This window comes from Cydia fagiglandana, chromosome 15, assembly GCF_963556715.1.
Source record: "Cydia fagiglandana chromosome 15, ilCydFagi1.1, whole genome shotgun sequence".
Taxonomy (NCBI): domain Eukaryota; kingdom Metazoa; phylum Arthropoda; class Insecta; order Lepidoptera; family Tortricidae; genus Cydia; species Cydia fagiglandana.
The window spans coordinates 5,121,720-5,144,387 of NC_085946.1; the positions used below are offsets into that span (position 1 = coordinate 5,121,720).

A 22,668-nucleotide genomic window follows, 5' to 3' on the forward strand; every position below is an offset into this window, starting at 1 on the left:
TCTGTAGCTTGGTGGAGTGTGCGGCTGACACGTATTTTTAGTTCCCATTCGGTTTAGTTCCGTTAGTATATTCTTCTAAATGAAATAAATGATTAATAGAAACTGTTTAATTCAGCGACTTACTCTGATAAGCCTAGGAGAAATTCTTGGCGAAAAGATTTTTTAATAATTCTTGTGAAAGCTTTTTTAAACTCTTCATAATTTACGTCAATGCAGGGTCTTCTAACATATTTTGCAGTTACATATTTTTGCATATGGCGATCCAAATAACGAGGTGAATAGCGAGATATCCATGTTTTCTGCGTTCAGATACATATTCGCGTTCATTACTTTTTTTTATCCAACATTCGCACGATGCGTGATTGGACTTGGACAATAATATGTCGGATTAACATCTCATACTAATCGCTACAGTTATGATCGTCCTAAACACAATCTCCGAACACTCGAGCCACAAATCCAAAGCATATTAAAGCTGTCAACAGATCTGTTTTTAACAATGGCATCGACGTAACGTCGATCGAGGATAAAGGTAACCTGAGGCGGTTTTTGCCGAGGGTTGCCCGAGGGTGTTTTTGTGATAACGCGTGATTTTGTTGCGCCAACGAACGGCCCATTGCCAACCTCCTTTAGGTAGGGTGTACATGATGTTATTAAGACGTTGCATAGTCTTACAATACAATACAAATACTCTTGATTGCACACCTCAATAAAAGAAGACAATACAAAAGAAAACAGAAATACAAGCAGAGACTAGAGAGAGAGAGAAGACTTTTTTTACTTAGGTACTCTAAATAAGTAAAGAAAAGTCTACATAGTTACCTACCTAAATGGGTACCTAAAAGCGTATTTTTTAAACAGATATCTAAAATCTAAAAGCACAATATTGACGAGTACGATGAGATTCAAGACCTAGATAGCACAAAAATATACTACTTAGACGCTTCAATGTACGTAATGACAATGACTAATGAGTTTTACCGACCGATTTTAATAATTCCAATTTTAACAATTTAAAAGAAAATATAGCGTTACCGCTGCGGTGTGTAGCGATTTGCGAATGATTCACAAAAAGCACAAAATAATGCTTTTGAGAATTGCCGACTGCGTTGAGGATAGGCAGCGAAAAAACATACTACTTAGACTCTTCTGTATACCTAATAGTAAAAATATCGATACTTGGATATTTTGCGACCATGTCTAAAAAACCGTAAACAAGGACTATCCTTACTCTACACACAGCATAGTCACACTAGTGGACCGTCACCCGACACCGTAGCAACACGAGCTGCGCAAGATTCGCGGAAGGAAGCGATTTGCGAGTGATTGATTACCATTGTGCGGTAATTCGTCGATATCTGCACAATAGCTTAACGTGCGGTAAAAAAACAATTACGTCATGTGAAATTAAATCTTACGTCAATTATAGAAGTAGAAAGAGAGCAGTATTTTTAAAGCGATTGTTAATTTGCTTTGAGTTAAATTTTTAGGTAATAATGATTGAAAGCTAGTGCAGTCTGTCCATGCTAACGGCTCGATTCGGAAAATGAATTAGATTTCTACTAGACTTCAACAAGTTACGATATGGATAATTTAAAGATATTTGTAAGATAGATGTGTCAAATTTTACGTTTCCGCGATTCTGGAGGTCCTCTTGAACGATTTCGACAAGTTATGACTTAGATATTAGATATCCAAGTCACATCTAGTCGATATCTAATGTAGATCTAGTTGATCTCTAAATTGTCTCTAGATCTTGTGATTATCTCGAAATCCGAATAGGCCTGTAAGTCGCCCGCCAAGTTTTACGTGAAGAAGCTAGTCCAGGGTACGGCCATATGCAAATATGCATGTAGGTAGTCTCTGCTAAGAGTGGCTCTTGCCACTCCTCTACTACTAAGTTCCTCCTTACTTTTTCTACTAAGTTCTTAACTTAGCTAAGTTACCCAGACTACTTAGGTACTTAGTTTAAGCTGAAGCAAACGTATAAATTAGCGTGGCTAAATCTAGGTTTTTCTTGTCCGAAATCTTAGGATTTTTATGTGAGACATATGATTAATATGTTTTACTTAGTGAAAATTACTTTACACATCTTGATAGTTATTTTCATTGCAAATAGATATTTCTTATGTGTACAGACATGTTTAAAAGGATATGTCTCTAGATGTATAAATATGTACTTACTATCTACCTACCTTACAGGTGTAGTACATAATTATTAAATTATTTTCCATCGTATTTTTTCGGAAACCTACTAACGTGTCAGTCAGTCTCGATACAAAAAGGTTGACTGAAGTAGCAAATACGAACGTTTCCGAGAAAATACGATACCTTAGTCCACGCAAAAATGTCGCGACCTTCGAGACAACTATATTTCTCAAAACCAATTCCTGTAGGTAAAGTTTCCACTTCCCTGTAAGTTTCAATCCGTTTATTCTTGCAAATGCTATTTTAATTAGAGCCCCTAGTTCCCGTCCGTTACATGCCCCCCAACCACCCGGCACCCCCACCGCATTTATGAAAATTTCATTCCTAACCTTACAAACCAAACTAGACCCTAATCTGAAAGCATAAGGCTGATTGCCACTTAATTTTCTTGGAAAGGAAAACTTTCTTGCTGTTAACCGATTTTGAAGCTTGTATCTTTGGGTTAAAGTTTGTTTTTGTGTTGCTTGGGGTAGTTATGAATGATGGTTGAATTTTCGTTATAATGGCCGGCTAGGGATTAGGTTTCCCGGGGTCCCGTAATAAATAGATCGTTATGCAATCAAACGTACCCCGTGACGCGGGGTAACTTACATGTTACTATATTACACTGTCATAGGTATGTATAGCTATCCCATCTATTTGTTATTCTAAGTTGGAAAATTCTAGAAATTTCCCTGGGAAATTTACTTAAATTTTTGTATCCACTCGTACTAAGATCGGGCATCTCTTATGAATGCGCAAAAATCGGAAAAATACACTTAGGTAAGTACTCACAAAATACTGTAAATTTCATCAAAAACTTTAAATCCGTTTCCAAGGATTCAAGCTCAAATAGGTACATACGAGTATATCTAATGTGTTTTCAATGGGTCAGCGAGGGAGTTTCAGTTCCTAGTGACATTTCGAAAGTTTTTAATAAAATTACGATCTGGGCTACAACCGCGAAAATCGAAGTTCGCAAATTGCGGGGATTTTTCTCTGTCACTCTAATTACGCCTTCGTTGGAGTAAAAAAGAAAGATCCCTCAATTTGCGAATTTCTGTTTTCGCGGTAGCCGCTCTGTATCTTGGAAAACGGTAGCGACCTAGCGACAATCAAGTCAGTGTTGAAAAGAATATTTATGCTTTACAAAATAGGGTATAATTATTTTTTTACATGTTTTTACCTATACCTATAATAGGTATGCAATACATCTGGTATTGAAATGTAGGTGGTATTTAGAATTAGACACCTAGGTAACTATTAAAAAGACATGTCTCAATAATATTCACCTACCTACTTAAGCGGTAGCAACAATAGGGTATTTTCCTACTAGTCAAAACAGTTACTTTTTTAGAACTGTCAAAACGATTTGCTAATATGGAATTTATATGAAACATTACATCGTGACGTCACAGTCAACTCACCTACTTATTATATTTCCATATGATTTATTAAATAGAACTTGTGTTTAAAAATAACTCCTTTTCCTAACAATTATCTGGCGCTTTATTTCATGCATTGATTTATTTTAAACACAGTATAATACCCTATTCCCAATACGTAGGTAGTCTATTCCTGCATAAATCATATACTTCAGGTGAACAGAGTCCGGCTTCTATACATATAATTCTCGAAATTCAGATCCTAGAACGCCTGTCCAATAACTAATCGATTACGGATTACCGATCGGTAAGCACGCTCGTCCGATTCGAGACACGAATCAATTAACGCCAGACAAAGCCGTCTCGATTGAAATGTTCAATACACGCCAAATTAATTATCGCACAGCGCCATCTGTGCGCCGGCCGCGCAACCGTAGCCATGGCAACCGCGCCCTGATTGGCCACTTCTACCCCCCCGCGGCACACCAGAACGTCCCAACTAAAACACACCCTCAATCAAATCTCAACCCAAAACTACTTAGCATAAGGTTTATATTTAAGTAGGTTGTTTGAGCGCTTGGCGCGCCGGTGTGTGCGAGAGTTGTTTTATTAGCTCCGCCCTTCTTAGCGGCATGGCGGCCGGTTTTTGTCTTGGGTCGTCTTTTTGCGTCGGTTTTCCGTGACGTGTGCACACATTTGTAGGTCGTGTGTACGTGTGTTGTTCTTTTGCGTCGGGTGTCGGTGGGAATGACATCGTCTTGTGACGTGTACTTGTTTAGGGTGACCAGTAATCGAGCGAGGGTCAGTCCGGGCACTGGGCTCGGTGTGTTGTCTTGTGTTAATTTTCATTCAACTCAGTAGAAAAATAATAATACTCGTAATTCACATTATTTACATGAATTTTCGATTCACCAGTATCCTCTATTCTCATACAACTATCAGTCTATTACTAGCTAAGTAGCTACACTACAAATCTGATGTCAATATAGAGAGACTTGTCATAGCGAGACGGAATGAAGTTATTTCCTGAAGCAAGCTCCGTTCACCGGCGGCGGTCGCGATCGAGTTTCCTACAATTGGGTAGGTAAAGTTTTTTGAAGATAGGCAAATTATATTTTTTCCCGATAGTATTCATTATAGCGATCACGGAAATGCAGCTCTTTTATTTTTATATCATTTTATTGATTAAATATAATTTTTTAAATGATCGATATGACGTTTGTGAGGTGAAATGGCAGATTCCAGTAATTAATTCCTTGGCGCGTAGTAAATGGGACGGGATAGAAAAAAAAACGATGTCAACTGTCAGTGTCAGCTGTAGCTCTCATTCCCGAAAAATAACGGACAAGCCTCATGTTACCTTGCGAATTGCTATTAATGTTATCATTGAGATTTTCGGCGACCTCAGCACGACCCACGGACTTCTGATTCCCCACGACATCTGCGCGTATTTGGACAAAGATTGAATTTACTTTCGATAACTTGGCACTGCATAAATTATTGGACAACGTTTTCTTCCCCACCCCTACACGACGGCCCCTACGCTGACCCTTGGACAGAGTTTTGCAAGAAAAATAAGCGAGTTCATACGAGATTGCGAGCAAATTCTACAAATTTGAAATTATTATCATAACAGTGATAGGCACAATGCCGTTGAATTAGAGGAGCAATGGCCGTACAGGAGTACGTATCCGTGAAATACATAGGTACATAAAACTTTCTTCACTTGTGTTTTGATTTTTATTATTAAATTGCCATGAGCTGTTAAGTTCGTAAACAAGAAATCGGTCTAATTTTTTCTAACAATTTCAACCATCTGTTAGTTTTGTGTGGTTATCCTCATTTTATGAATGTTGTTCTTATTTTCAGGTGGATGTAAACATTCATTGGCGGTATTATACTGATGGCTAATTAGAACCATTGAGCCATGACATACTTCCTTGCAGTGTTATTCGGCTAAGCCTCTCCGAGCATCCTGTGAATCTGAAGGATATAATTATTTCCATAAAAAAGAGCAATCGAATTAGGACCAAGATATCCCGAGAATCTAAAGACATTTTATAAAAAATGCAATAAAATGAAAATGGGAGACTCTCTTATTTTAACAATGTTACAAGATCATGACAATGTTATGGTCTATACTTATTAAAATTTTAAAACCAACATGTCTTTATCTTTGACTTGAAAATGTACAAATGATTTGGGTTAAGTTTTATGAAATGCAACTTATGCTAAAAATCTATTATTATTATATGTCAAATTATCGTGAACTCGATGTTGCTTAAGGCGTATCCAGATTAGTAAATTTTTCGCCAATCTGATTAAATTGCCCGATCGAATCGGGACGTACGGACGCAAACGCCAATTTGGCTCGCCGAATTCAACCGCCGATAATGACCAATAAAATGAGGTGCGGACACAAGAACACCAATTTGTGAGGCTAGTATTTTCGTTATGGGGCATTTTTTCAATTTAAATGGGTCTAATATCACCATAAATCTAAAATTGGAGATTGACGCCAATTTCATTTCTGATCAAATCGACCGATTTGATCAGTCCCGTCTGGATACCGCTTTAGCACCGCGAAAGGGCGCTGCGCGGTGCGCGCGGATTGACGCATGCGCGTACCGTATGCTTTGTATCTATGGTAATATAATTTTAAAAAATATGCAAATAAAAGGCGGCAAAGTTTATTCGTTGTGCAATACTCAATAAGTTACCGCTTGTTATTTTAATACTCGTAATAAACAAAATGAGTTCAAGTGACGAAAACGACCTGGAATAGACGGCATGCACCGCCTCATTTGAAAGCAGAAGCAAACTTAATAATGAATAACTAGCTTGCTGCTAAGTCCTGGGACAAATACAACAGGACTTACGACATGCTCATGCTGTGGAAGGACACAAGAAGGACAGCCAAAACGCAAGAAACACCTACTCTGAAAGTGGTTTTTAGCGTATTTCTGTGACCAAGTGAAAACTAAAAAGCCATCTACATTTAATATAAACTAAGAATATGCGTTGTTTTTTTAATTGTATTCGCGTCACTTTACCCCTATTAAATACGCTTTACTAAATTGAATTTGTTTTATTTCCTCACATAATTTGAGAATAGTGCTTACTATGTATACCTCAATGGAAGCAAAAATACAAATACAAATAATTTATTGAGAAAAGTATAGTACAATGATTGTTCTTAAAGACTAAGAATTTACATAGAGACACGTGGTTTACAGATGCCTGAACTAGGATTCCCTGTGTTTCAGGCAGCGAAGGAAAATATTAAATTTATTTATTTTTAATTATTCACTTAATTATGAACTATATTTATTACACAAAACAACTGTATATCACCTTAACAAAGAAGTAGGTTCTTAAGTATTAAAAATCACAGAACAGAAATTAGGTAATCATTTTACGACTATTATTAGTAGGTTCTCTGTATCATCGTACGTCATTTTTTGAAGGGCGCGTCGTAGTGTGTTCTTACAACACGCATAGCTTTGTGGGTATAAGTCTAGTATTGCATTTAGCCTGTTGTACAAAAATGGGCCCAAAAAGACAAAAAATCTAGATGAAAAAATGTGTTTTCTTTGTACTGTTTGGATACATATAATATCTTTGCGCCTTTTATATCTATATTCAGAGTTGAAAGGAGTTCTGGCGTGCTGCTTTAGTGTTGTGCTTAATATATATAATTGACGAACTGTTAGTACTTCACATGATTTATAAAGGAGGTCAGTAGGGTATAAGAAGGGCCGGGAGGTAGCTACCTTTAGTAAGGCTCTCTGGGCTCTTTCTAGGGTTAGGAGTGTAGTTTTCGCTGTGCCACCCCAGGAAGAAATGCAGTAAGTTAGTATCGATTGACATAGTGCAAAATATACTTGCTTGATTAAATTTGGGTTAGCGATTGAACGAAGTTTTTTGAAAACAAACATTAACTTTCGAACTCTATTGCACAATGTTTCAATGTGATTTTTGAAGGAGAGGGTTTCATCTATCATGACTCCCAAATACTTAATTTTGTCAGTATTAGCTAGTGATTGACATGAACAGAGATTATTCGATAAAAATGTAGTATTTTTGAGAGTTGATACACTTGCTACTTGTGTATAGTGGCAAATGTATTAAACCCGCAATCAACACTAATCAATATGTAAACAGGCCCCAACGTGAAGCACATTTACCCTACAGACATACTTATCCATATTGACCATATTTGAACCTCTGAACTCTCTTCAAGGGCACGCCACACAGCGTGATTTTATATACTGTTGTAATGTTAATGCTTAAGGATAATAATTTGTGGATTTTATAATAAAACGAAACGAAATTTACTGGATTTATATTATATTATTTTGGATTTATATTATAAGTTTTCTAAAGTACAGTCGCCATCAGATATATTGGTGCAGCTAGGGTGCTCATAAATATCTGAACACGCCTCTATTATCAGGGCGTGCGTGTTCAGATATTGTGAACACCTTGCCGAGCCCATATATAATAGCCAATAACGACCTAGTTATAAGACTATTACAATCTTAATCATTATGTATGTATAATACAACAATCACGTTTATATAGTCCTCACAAACGTATAAGTTACCATTTTGGCCAATATATCTTCAAAGCTTGGCACCGAATCGCTGTTAAAGACTGGTGTGCTCAAATACGCTGAATTTGGAAAGTAACGTCTGTACTTCCTACAAGACGGTACGACGCACTTTGAGTTCATCTCTGTAATATTCTATTTCCATTCGAACGTTTCCGGGATCGTCTCCATCTATTGTGTTGATACTGAGATCCAAAATGACTCGTGTAGCAGTCCAAGAGTCGTGGTGGAGGCGTTAATGAAAATGTTCTCCAAGAAGCAGTGCCAAGTAGTCGAAAGCAATCGTTATCATTATCAAAATATCCGTGTTGATCGTGCTAGGGACGTTAAAAATACTTATTCTAGAAATCACACCGACATCCAATTACAAGAAAACACAAATGTTTCGTCCGACCATTATTTTCCAATTATTTGCAAGTTATTTTCCAAGAATGACACTGACAGTTGACATCGATTTTTTTTCTATCCCGTCCCATTTACTACGCGCCAAGGAATTAATTACTGGAATCTGCCATTTCACATCACAAACGTCATATCGATCATTTAAAAAATTATATTTAATCAATAAAATGATATAAAAATAAAAGAGCTGCATTTCCGTGATCGCTATAATGAATACTATCGGGAAAAAATATAATTTGCCTATCTTCAAAAAACTTTACCTACCCAATTACGAGCGATCCACTGAACTAATCACCATTGGGTGTCGTAGGTACCTAATTCTCAAACGCGTTTTACAAGATTATGTTTTACTCGTATGTCGTGTGCTTACCTATACTAAATACGCGTTTTCTGAAGCAATTGAGTAGATACAGACCCACCACACCAGTGGTGGGCAAACATTCTTCATGGGGGGCCAGAAAGTTTAGGGAATTTAAGTGGATCGCCTAATAAGCGCTGGTGGCCTAGCGGTGAGAGCGTGCGACTTGCAATCTGGAGGTCGCGGGTTCAAACCCCGGCTCGTACCAATGAGTTTTTCGGAACTTATGTACGAAATATCATTTGATATTTACCAGTCGCTTTTCGGTGAAGGAAAACATCGTGAGGAAACCGGGCTAGTCCCAATAAGGCCTAGTTTACCCTCTGGGTTGGAAGGTCAGATGGCAGTCGCTTTCGTAAAAACTAGTTGCCTTCGTCAAATCATGGGATTAGTTGACAAGCGGACCCCAGGCTCTCATGAGCCGTGGCGAAATGCCGGGATAACGCGAGGAAGAAGAAGGAAGTGGATCGCCTAATAATTTAATAACTGTATAAGCCTCCAATTTTTGAGTAGATACCTAAATATAGATTATTTCGGTGGTCTTAAGAAATTTATACAGTGGAACCTGGATAATTGCAATCTCAAGGGACCGGCCATTTTTTGTCAATTAACCAGGTTTTTCATTTAAGCAGGTCGCGTCAATTAACGAGGTTCAAAAAATCGTCGTGTCAATTATAGAGGTTTTCATTAATAGAGGTTGCGTTCTGACAAATTTCTTTTATGGAGGTGCAAATAACCATTTAAAGTAGATTTACACGCTTACGTTCTGGGTTTCTGGTCTATATATTGCTTCTGTCTATACTTGCACTTTTACACTACATTAATTACTACTTTATTTTCTTATCATTTGGGTTTAAAAAAATCCCTTGAATTGTAAAAGAAAGTTTTATTAGAATGTAAAAAGCATACCTACTTTGTTTTTTATTGATCAAAACTATTTCACCTACTACAGGCTGTGATAGATATCCAATGGATGGAGATATAAATAAAATGATCATTGCTATTACAATATTGTTTCTGCGGTCTACAACTACATTATTTCAATTACAGAGGTAATAAGTGACTCGTTTCAATAATAGAGGTAAAAACAAGAGCAAAAATAAGGGATTTTTTTAGCACAGTGTCAATTATAGAGGTCTAGAGTTGCGATGTGGTCAATTATAGAGGCAAAATTACGAAAAGCACTAAAATCTAAATTGCAATTATAGAGGTTCCAAAATTTCAATTATAGAGGCCTTTTGGTCTCAAGGGACCGGGACCGGACTTTTGGTTGCAATTATTGAGGTTTTCCATTTATCCAGGTGCCAATTAACCAGGTTTCACTGTATTCATTGTATATTCTTGGTATCAAGTAGATAAAGAAACAAATGCCTAAAACATCCCTCAAACTTAATTAAACCCTCAACGATTGACGAAACCGAAGTTCAAATATTATCGACCTTTTTGGAATTTACTAATTCCAAAAAGGTCGATAATACCTTTTTGGAATTTACTAATTCCAAAAAGGTCGATAATATTTGAACTTCGGTTTCGTCAACCTGATTTAAATCTTTACAATATCAAAAGTACTTAAAACAACCAATAATACCGATAATACCCGTACCTACAGATGTAATGCATAATTATTTTCCTTCGTATTTTCACGGAACGTGTCTTGCTATTTCAGTCAGTCTCAGTACAAAAAGTAGGTACTGACGTTGACTGAAGTAGCATGACAAATACGAACGTTTCCGATAAAATACGAAGAAAAACAATTATGCACTATATCTGTACATCCTACGAGTGCCCAGATATTTCAATTCAATTCAATTAACCACAAGCTGTTCACCCAGACGTCTAGAGATTTGAACATTTTGATCGTCCCAGAAGCTCCAAATTGTAGACCGATTTGGGCTCTTTACACCATTATTCAGCTTCGCTAGCGCCCAAAAGCCTTGAGATGCACAATATGCATCGATATTTCCACTTGCAAATCGCTGTTTAGGGTACTGAGGAAACCCATGAACCTGTTTTGATATTAGCAGAACAGTCTTGGAGCCGTCAATTCATTTTATTAGGTACACCCTAAATTACCTAAAATTTCATAAGTGTGCCCATTGATTATGCTACTTTTAAATTTTAAGGCTGCTATAGTCTTTCAGAGTAGTAGGCTTTTAATGATCTCTATTTTAAGGACCTACTTACCACACCAACTGACTGTATGTATGTCGGTGGCCGATCGTAAAACCCTGAATATCTCACGCATGTATTTCCTAGATGTAGGTATCTATCATGAAACGCACCCTTCACATATCACATTGAAACAATCATATTGCATAATCATCGTCTAATGATTTAATAACTGTATAACAGCCGTATTCGAACAATGAGATACGTCAAATACTAGATATTGAAACGATATGGATTAGATATGTCAGTGTCAAACAAGTGTTTGACGTATCTCATATCTCATTGTTCGAATACGGCTGTAAGCCACCAATTTTTAAGTGTTATTTACTTTTCTTTAAAATAGAATACGCGCCACGTAACCGTATCGACCGCCTAATAAAAGCAATGAAACTGCGAATCTGTAAGGACGTCTTCATTTGCATACGTCCCACCCTCACCCCGCTAGTGACACCACGGCTCGAGGGTTTGGTAGGATAAATACACAAGACAAATGAAATGACCTCATGGTGTATTTGAAAATAAGTTCACCCTCTGTAAGTGTTAGACTTTCGAAGCTATTTTCTTTTCAAGTAAAAATAGTTATACTGTGATTGGAATTTTTAAATTCTATCCATAAACAAAAATATACATATTATATGTAGACGTATGCACCATACCGAGTCTACGTTGTTATTCCATTATTCCATAATTTTAAAAATATTGTTTTGAAATTATCCGGAAAGTTCACAATAAATACTAATACATATGTATGTATGTATGTAAACACTTTATTGTACATAAGACAGGTTAAGATACAATTAACCCTAAACTTGGCAGTGTGCATTCTTATGCACGTTACACTTTTTAAAAATCTACGCAAAAAGTAAACAGCTTCATATTATTTTTTGACGCATATTTTTCAACTTGATACTATACTTAATTGGTAAAAAATGTTATATGTCGCTGGCATATCTGATTTTGAGTGTAGCACGCAAAATGTCAGGCCGCGAAGCTGCGTCTACGCATCGTATGTGAAAAGTGGTACTTTTTAGTGATTTCCTTTTAGATTTGGGTCTATTTATGATTGTTACATAAAAAGTGAATATATATTCTATACAATAACGTATTTTTATTAGTCATTGCATTGTTGTTATAGATAGCATGAACTCGTTTTGTCGTATGTATCTACAAATGCACACCGCCGGCTTCTCTACTAACAACATGCTTTTTTAAATATATCTTTAAAGATACATTGCCAGGTTAAGGTTTCAGAATGTCCATTGTCTTTCTAAGAAATTATTGGGATTTTAGGACAAATTACGACATTCTATTAGTAAACGTATTTAAATATATCCTTCAAGTGTCATAAATATTACCGATAAGGCTACAGCAACAAAATAGAGCTCGCTATCGGGTTCCTCATATTCCTCAACTCGAAGTCAGATCAGAAATATACAGCAGCAGTTGCCTCCATCTTTACCATCTTATCTAGAGAACCACCTAGACTTGTCATCAGACAGCGATCATGAAACAACAGATAGCGACCTCATCCCAGCGACCACTGCTAGCCATGACCAGCATGCCACCATCACCATCGCCAAATCAGGTAACATTGCTAGTACATTCAGAATGAGTCTCCAACTACAAGACAAACAGTAAGCCTCTCTGAACAAGCAAATTCGAATGCTCCGACATCATCCCATAATCCTATACCATCGCTATTTTCAGGTTTATCAATCTTACATCCTACTCTTCAGCTAAAATGCTTGCAGTAGATACTCGATAAAAAAAAACTATAATTGTGACTAAAAAGAAGCCAGTCCAATCAAAACCTCTCACACTATATTGGAAATGTAGCAATTTACGGGAATTGGGCTAGTCAAAATTGAGTAGAAGTTTTCGAAAGGCGTAGTCACAGATAATGTGTAAAAAAATAAGCCAAATGAAATGTAGGTAGCTGTTGCAGGGGAAGGAGCACTGAAGCTGCAGAGTAGGATGATAAACCTGAAAATAGCGATGATATATGATTATGGGATGGTGTTGTGGCAGGTTCAGAGTTCAGACGGGCTTACTGATCGTCTCGTAGTTGAAGATTCACTCTGAAGATGTACTAGCAATGTTACCTGATTTGGCGATGGTGATAATGGCATGCTGGACATGGATAGCAGTGGTCGCTGGGCTGGGATCGCTATCTGTTGTTCCATGATCGCTGTCTGATAACAGATGTAGGTGCTCTAGAGAAGATGGAGGCAACTACTAATCTATTTCTGACCTGACCCCGGGTTGAGGAACAAGAGAAATCAGATTGCGAGCTCTTTTTTGTTGTTGTAGCCTTATCTGTAATATCTGTGGCACTTGAATAATGTAGTTAAATACTTTTATCTACACACATATCATAAACTGTCTATGATGCCTTCGAAATTCGTAAATAATGGCCTACATTACGATAAACTGTTTTGTTACAGCAAATTTCTTATCTGTGAAAATGTGGTAACAGCTTCATTACTATATCAAAATCGATTTGGTAATGCATTTCAAATTTCGAACATCTCTGAAAAAAAAAGCAATTTTTTTGACCCCTATTCTAATATCAGTTGAGATGACGTTTTATTCGAAATCAAATGACAATTGCATACAATATTGACAAATCTCGCATGTAAGTTGGTATCGGACGATATTGTAATCGACCCCGACTCTAGTTTGTCTCTGAATTAAAAAAAAACTACGGATGCATGACGTGCGTGAAAAAAGTTCATTTGCCGCCATTTGACGTACAGTTTATGTTTTAATTAGTTTATAAGTAAAAAATAATTTGTTTTGTTGTTTTTAAAGGAACTATAACAAAAGTTTCGTGTAAAATGTGCGATAAAGATATTTCGGAGATGCCATCTCATATCCGCGAGTTCCGCCAGGGAGCAAAGTCGGCTGTAATATGAAGTTAGTGAATATATCATAGAAAGTTTATAATATGTGTGTAGATAAAGCAGTGTATGTAACTGTACATAATTAGGCATTAAAACACTCGTGTGATACTATTATGAAACTCATTTCATTCGTTTCATAAACCCACACTCGTATTTTAATGCCTTTCATTATGTAGCAGTCACATAAACTACTATTAATAAATAGAATATCGTAATTTGTCCTAAAATCCTAATAATTTCTTAGTAAGACAGTAAATATTCTGCAACCTCGATCTGGCAATGAATCTTTAAAGATACATAACTCACCTCACTGTGAACCTGGCAGTGTCTCTCCTAGGATACATACCTAATTTAATGTTAATTTGTGAATCCTTGGCAGTGTGCATTTAAAGATACGTTGTATAAATAAAAAACTAAAATACTAAGATTTTTTTTATTATTTTTGTACCCTTAAGTCAACCCTTAGTATCCCTTTTTTCAAGAAAAAAACACGAAATTCTAGCAAAAAAAATCCTGCCAAGTTTAGGGTTAAAAGAAAGTGTATATTTATGTATTTTTTTTATATTTTCTAAAAGCAACCTGATCCATCGTTCTTTATCTTTTAGTCTATAAATACGGTCAGAATTTCTGACTCAGAAATACTAATAAAGCATAAAAATTGCCCAATATTATCTTAATTGGAATATTTACATGTAAAAGAGCTAAAAATGGTTCACTTCAATCCGTTAATACGATATGGTTTTATTTCAACTGATAGCGAGTGCCACCTACCTGCCATAAACACTACCTACAATAAATACCTACGTAATTAAATACTGGTAAAATAAATTCATTCATAATAAAAACAGGTCAGTTGCCTTTGTGCCGATATTTATTTTGTTGTCAGATTTCGATACAATTTGGTGAATAGATAAAGTTCTATAAATTATGTAAGTATGTCCTAAAAATGTTTCTCCGAGTACCTAACGAAAACATCGAATTTTCGAAACTCAATGGAAAATTATATACATTATAGTTTTATCCAAAATGGAATTTCGTGTTTATTCGGCCCAAAAGGAACCTTCAGACTTACCAAATTTTATCAACACCTGGCGAAAAAAAAAATGATCATAAAAATAAAAATCGGTCCTTATTTCGTCGTAGACGTAAAGCATGGCTACCGCGCGCTACATAGCGAGTTTATTACCCTGGCCGTGTCCGGTGGCGCCATCTCTGGAAACGCAACGTTAGTTATTTGTGAGTGAAGTTATGTAGCGCCATCTTATGACAAAAGAGGTGATTATATTTTCAAGCTTTTATTCCGTTCCACTTATCTCTGCGTGTGTGTCAATTCGGCCTGCAATGAAAGTTTAAAAATGAATTTTACCCAGTGACTGGTGAAATTTTAGTAGATAAATACATAAATTTTACTTAACATTTGCCTACCTAGATGTATTGATCTAAAACCTTTTCATCTTTTACCAGCCATTTTCAATTATGGTCAGCTCGCTCGCATTTAGGTATGTATGTAATGGCACGTTCATTGGTAAACTATAGATATATCGACCTAATCATCGATTTTAATTACACGAAACTATTTTTTTTTAATTAACCATAGCAGAGTTGCGAATATAACAAAACGATTGTCCGGGCGAAAAAACACAATACATTACCAGTCACAACACTCACAACACTGTATATCCACTGCAGGCAACTACGTGATTTTCCTTGTATGTACGGAATACGAGACAAAACTGCAATTTGTGAGTCAAAACGAATCGTTTGTCATAGGTTTGCGAGCGAGAGGCCGGCGAAATTGCAATGCATTTTTGAATTGCGTTCCACGTCTCCGACTGCCGATGCATAGGACAATGACATGTCAGATATTAACCTGTCGTCTACCCAGAACGGATATCTCCGGCTTAGAAAAAAGCCATATACATCTATCAAGGTTTTGAGAAAAAAGCCCCCCTCTATCAATCCCGGCCGGAGATCTCCGTCCAGTATTTTGTGCCCCGTATTTGTTACGTACGGTGATCTCCGGCCATTTGAACTCCTCCTGTACGGTTACCATCAGTTTGTCACTGACATAAACGCCGTCGAGAACGTAATTTACTTTCTATACATCCCGTTTGCACTAATATGCGAGTGCGAGCGAGATGTATAGAAAGTAAATTACGTTCTCGACGGCGTTTATGTCAGTGACAAACTGATGGTAACCGTACTGTTTCTCTTTATAGCAACTAGTTTTTTTTAAGACCTTAGTTGAATCTAATATTTCACATTTTGAGTCATACGAACCGAGCCGACGCGCGACGCTATATGAAGGATACACGAAAAGAACATGTCTAATAGTCACTTTTATCGGAAAATTAGATATTCATCTCAAAATGTAGCTTTTAATGAACTATGTACTTATTTTTATTTGTTGATTTGTTACCACGTATAATATATTTAACACAACTTTTTTTAACTGAATTTTAAGATACATTTTGACATTGTTCCAAACTTTAAAAACGCGATTACTCAAAATGTTACTATTTAAAGTGACTAGACATGTTCTGCCAAGTTCCAGTGTACCCTTCATAGGTATACTTAGTCAAGGTTTTCATTTTAAAACCATGTTCTGAAATAACATGAAATTCGAGAAGAACATTCAAGCAATTCACTTCTATAGTCCGTTTTATTTAGCATTAGAAAGAACTTCGCAGAAGTAAGCTTGTGGTTCCAAATCCGGCACTTTTAGCGGTAATCATTTGAAGTAAATTATATGTATTGACCATGCTACATTAGATAATTCAATAATTATTAACAATTAAAGAGCCTGATAAAAACTGCACGCTTGCTTCTGTGGAGTTCTTTCTAATGCTAAAAAAACGAACTATATGTATTAGACAATCTTATTTGCTATAAAAGTACATTTTCCAATAAAATATGTGCAATAAATTGTGATCGACCTAAATAGACATTATACAAGTAAAATACTTGCCAAACGCAACAGATCATTCTTAAAATTCAATTACCCGCACCCCACATTCCTGGACCCTCGGTAATCCGTGGGCTTAGTCCCACAAGTGGGCACCCGGCTTGATTAAAACGCCTTATGGCACCACTTGACTATATTATATTGGTTTTAATGGGGTCTGTTGGTATTGTAATGAGTGTATCTAAGTCGCTGAAGAAAATAAAGAATGTGTCATGCTAGACCGGACCGTGCCCGGGCCGAGGCGTCCGACATGTCATTTTCTATGGCGGCTGATCGGTGATCACGTGGTGCTTTCTATAGGAAACGAAGTTCTGGAAGCTCCGGCGTGGCCCCGGCCCGGTCTAGCGTGAGTCAACCTTAACTGGAAGTTTTGATTGTCCATATGGAGTAACTTTGGACATGGGTAGTTAAGTAGTTTCATGTAACTTAAGAGGGCAAACGCAAAATTTTAGTTTTTATATATGATTTTTACACGTTTAATCAAGGGAAAAGGCCATTAAACACAAAAACAAGGTTATATTTGCCAGAGCAGACTTTTTTTTTATCGACAAGAAAAAAAAACACGATAATTGTTGATTGTTGTTTGTAGTGTTTTTGTGTGACGTCCGTGTCTTTGAACGGACCAATCACGGCACAGGACCTCGCTCACCTCGTCCCGCGCACCCCCGCATTTTTTGGCATCATCGGTTGCATGAAATAATTGCTCTAAACTCGGTCTAGAGGATTCCTAGTCTATGTATATCATTAGGTACCCTGCATGCCATACTTAGCAGTAGTATTCTAGTATAAAATAGTTAGTGATAAGGTGGTGGTACTGGTGCTCGACGCGGTCAGTAAGTACATGTCATCTTGAAACTTAAGTCATTGTCAATAGAGGTGACAGCAGGGTGTCATCTATTGGGCATTAGCATGTCGAGCACTAGTACTACCACCTTATAGCCAAGGTATCAGACCAGGAATAGATTAGCTTTAGCTGAAATGTGACAGAAATTATAGACATAGTGCCTATAGAACTGTCTTGATTTTCCATTACCCATCACATTATCCCCTTGGAGCTTAGAGCATTTAATAACTGGAGTCGCCTTTAAGAGCTTACCCCTCCGCCGAAAGCCTTGCACATTTGTGCAAACTTTGTATAGACTGACATGGCTATTTGTACGTTACGTAGAAATCATGTAGAAATAGCAATACATTTGACGTCCCCTCTTCCGCTAAAATCGGCAGACTGTTTTGTACAGAAAATGACAGCCATGACGTCTCCAGTTACTAAATGTTCTAAGCCTTAGAAACCTAAAAAATAAAGCACCAACATCCCTCTCCCCCATTACAATGTAACAAATACAAAATAGTCAAACTGTCACCATTATCCCCAAATAAAAGCGCAGCCAAATCAAATTACTGTCACAAAATTAAAACAAACGATTGTCGACGACGCAATGTCCTCATAAAAGAGAAACATTAAAAACAATCAGATCATACCGCAAGAGCGACTGATCTGATTATAACTGATTTATACCCTCGGTCATAATCAATTTATTAGATAAACTATAAATTATTCCAACGACAATAAATGCCGCTACGGCAACCCTTATTCCTATAAAACAAAGTATATTATTGCTTAAATGACATCAAAGCTTCTTGGTCATATTGCATCGTTACAATTGCACATTTAATAGTTTCTAATGTGTATGTGATATGGTGTATTTTAGCTTGTTAGAGCTGCAGAGGGGTTGGTCACACGCCCTCGTCGCACGCGGCCCTCGATGGACGTGTCTTCGTTGTATTTGTTTACGAAGTTAATGTTTTGTTACAATTTGATCGCGGCTATTAATTTATCTCGTTGTCATTACTATACTGCAGTCGAAAGACATTACAATTATTATATTACCTAATTTTATTATGCAGCACCTAGTTCAAGGGAAATTATTGGAACATTCACCAAAAAAATACAAGTTATGTACTTCTTTAGAAAACGTAATAAATTTGCAACTAATTTCGGATTCAACATTAAATAAATATATTTTGTGCACTTCCATACTCCAAAGATTGTAATAAATATGACCGTACATTTTATAGGTAGATATGTATATTACAAACAAATACCATTTAGAGATTTGTATTAAAAATATAAAACAGTTAACACTAATTTAGTAATGTAACGGTGTTAACGTCAGTCCCCTGTACTGACATTAGCGCGTGTCCCCTGGGTGACGCGCCCAGGGGACATGTCGCCCGATTACACCACGCCACGGCTACAGAAGCTGGTGGGAACGTTACTCAACTAAGTGTTAAAAGTATTTGGGGTTGGTGAGAGAAAAAAAAGATATTTAAAAGTACAAAAAAACTTTAGGTAGCCTGCTAAAAAAAATCAACTAAAATATTAACACTATATATACACCATTTTTTTAAACTATCTAACAGAAAAATAGTTATGCAAGCAGGAAAGTAATTTTTATTCAACGCAGAGACATAGCTATATAAACTGAGAAGAAATAGGAATTTCTTTTGATACAATATAACTTCCTTTTTCCTCGAAAATATTTTTGACTCATACAAAATACAAAAAGGGGATAACTCCACGCCATTAATGACTAAGTACCTAAGTAACTATTTAATTTGAACACGTAAGTAACATTTTAAAAGTCCCTACTAAAAAAATAATAATAATTCAGCCTATATACGTCCCACTGCTGGGCACAGGCCTCTCGAGCGCGAGAAAGTCCCTACTAGTAAAATATTTTGTAGATGCTATGGAGTGTCACGGCCAAGCCCGGGGACCCTCGAAAACAGTGCAATAATGTGCACATTGTGCACTATTAATATCTGTTGCGCAACTCTCTTACAAATCGGATTTTAAACGCATTATGCTTTTTAAAATGTCTAATTCGATTTGATGACGTGTATGAATATAGTTTGTGTCGCTAATGTCATGTCATCTTAGTTTAGATTTAGTATGTTTTAAATTCTTATTAGATTTTTTACATTTTATATTAATGTATATGATGTAATAGTTATCTCGGTTTCACTTACTTTTTTATTACTATAAATATATTTTGCTAAACCGCCTACGCCTTCCATTTTTTCTTTGTATTTTCCTTTGAGGCAAAATTATGAAGAAACGAAATTCCTCCAATTAATCACATAATTTTAGTGTTTCGGATAAGTATATTTTACCGTTCCAGCTATTTTGGCAAAGGGGTGCCCTAATCGTATGACATTTTTAGCGATGTGGCCATTTTCAAGGATTAGCCATTAGCACACGCGCGTGAGGTAATGCGTCGTTGGTTGGACTTAATCTCTTGTTTAGCTTGTATGGTAGCGTGGGCTCTTTTATATTTAATGAGAAAGTTATCTGGTTCAAGAAAAATAAATAATATATGACCTAGGTACGCCGGCTGGGTCGGCCTAAGAGCATATGGCGGGATGACCTGGACGCATTTCTCATCAACTGGACGGATGCTGCAGTTAATCGGGAGGATTGGAAGTCTAGGGGGGAGGCCTTGGCCCAGCATTGGGACAACTTAAAGGCTCGTTAAAAAATTACCTATATAGGTCCTAGTTTAATGGTAACATTCCATTTCTAACCGCAGCTGCATGAGCTGCACTACCGGTACTGAACGCGTCGCTGTCATTGTCAATTTCCATAGTAAAATGAAAGTATTGCAGCTGTCGTTGGAAATGGACTGCCACCTTAAGTATAACAACAAGACAGGTATTCTATATCTTAGAGGAGACTGACTGACTGAGCGCATTTGGTATTAAATAACACTAAATAAATACTATTCGTAATAACTTAAGACTTTAAATGTATTTATAAAACCTTCTCTAAGATAAAAACAAATTAGATCATAAATCCTGTACTTATCTGCTCGTATTATAAACTTACGAGTATGTACATAAATTCTGCAAAAAATTGAACTTTCTTCTAATATTATTATGATTGAAGAGATTCATATTTAGGTCACCCAGATTATATTGTATTCATGTTATTACCTTTTTATTTCCACAATGATGTCTTTAAAAAATATGAAAGTAATATGAAAAAATCCAAGATTATTTTAAATTATTAAATAATAACCCTTCATTATACTCCGTTTGGCACTTTCCTACCTAATCACCAACTGTATTTAATCCTAAACTGACACAAACCGCCGCGGGCGAAACACAGAGACATGCTGTAAAAAATCCTCATTTGCCATAATTGCCGATTACGTGCCCGGCACGTGCCCTCCGCGTGCCCGGACACGTAGCACGAGACACAAACCTAACGAGTGAGATTCCCGCCCGCCCGCTGCGACGCGCACTATTAAATGTTATTTCTCGACTTATCTAGTTTGTTTTTTGGGGTGGACACATTGTTGTGGCCAAATTATGATATAATGCTCTTTGTTGTGAGGCATTGTTGGCTTGTTTAACGGGATTGTATCGCCGATTGCTGTTAAATGTGAGGGGTTATGTTGGTCCGTGCTATTAGATGCTTTTTACTATGTCAAGAACACCTACACATTGTATTTTTGGTATAATTTATGAATAATATTTATTAGTTGTTACTTTGTCATCTCTTGCATGGCAATAGCACTTGATATAGAACAATATATCTTATCTCATAATTTCGGGAACCCTTGCGGATATATTTCGACACATAGGGATCTTTTGTGCAAATACCCCTTTAAGAATGACCTTTCACCTACTCTAGATCCTTTTCAACTACCTCTATGTGCTGAAAGATGGAGCTCATGGGTAGTACTTTGAATTCTTTTAGTTTCAGATAGCCTGCTCCAAAGTCCTTCAATCTTTGTCTGGCTAGTATTTATATGTACCTTCCCATTTTTTATGTAGGGTATGTCTCTAGATTTTAATGATATTCAATGAATCAGTAATTATTATAATACAATCTAAAAATACATACTTTAATCGCCCTTTATCGATGGTTAGTCCTCCCCACTAGAAATGCAGGAATAAACATCTCCGCAACCAAAACGACAATTAAACTAAATGGTCACCGTATTAACGGAGCCGATACCAAGTCACTCTAACTTATTAGACGATGTAATCCAGTTAGATGACAATAAGAGTCGCGATGGAGACGACTATTGTCGCGCCCACAATGCTAGGGGCGGCGATGTAAGGGATATAGAAAGCACATCGCCATTAATAACCAGTAAAGTTGATCTTAGCGGGCCTATAGATGTCACTGATAGCTAGATCACCCTAACACTGGCACGGTCGAGCCAATACGCTTATCGCGATGGTTATAACTCTACTGACCAACCCATTTCTAATTTATTACGACTTTCATCGAATCACGGTAATGCTCATTGTGACTTGCGGTTCGGAACTACGTCTGACGTTTCCTTCAATCGTTTCAATTATTTACGAATTACGAAAGGAATAGGAATAGCTCAGGGATTCGACTTTTGGAGTTTTATTTAGAATTCTGAGATCGTTTTTTGCATTACAAGTAAAGTAGTTTTACACAAGTCCTCAAATTTTAGGAGACAATACTAGCAAAATACTGGCAAAATATTTAAATAAATAATTCTAAAACTTTTTTACTATTTATGTATTTAGCTTTAATTGAAAATATGTTCATTCATTCAAAGTCTAGATGCTTTCTAATGACTATAAGTTATCAAATTGAGGCTAAGTACGGGTACCTATTTATCCATAGCCTCAGAATGCGCTAG

At 36.6% G+C, this 22,668-nt stretch overlaps 1 protein-coding gene across 1 annotated transcript in view; it reads left to right on the forward strand.

Annotated features, from left to right (window-relative positions):
* Positions 1-22,668, forward strand: part of LOC134671269 (visual system homeobox 2-like) — a 129,546-nt gene that overhangs the window by 60,028 nt on the left and 46,850 nt on the right. The gene's annotated exons all lie outside the window — the stretch shown is intronic.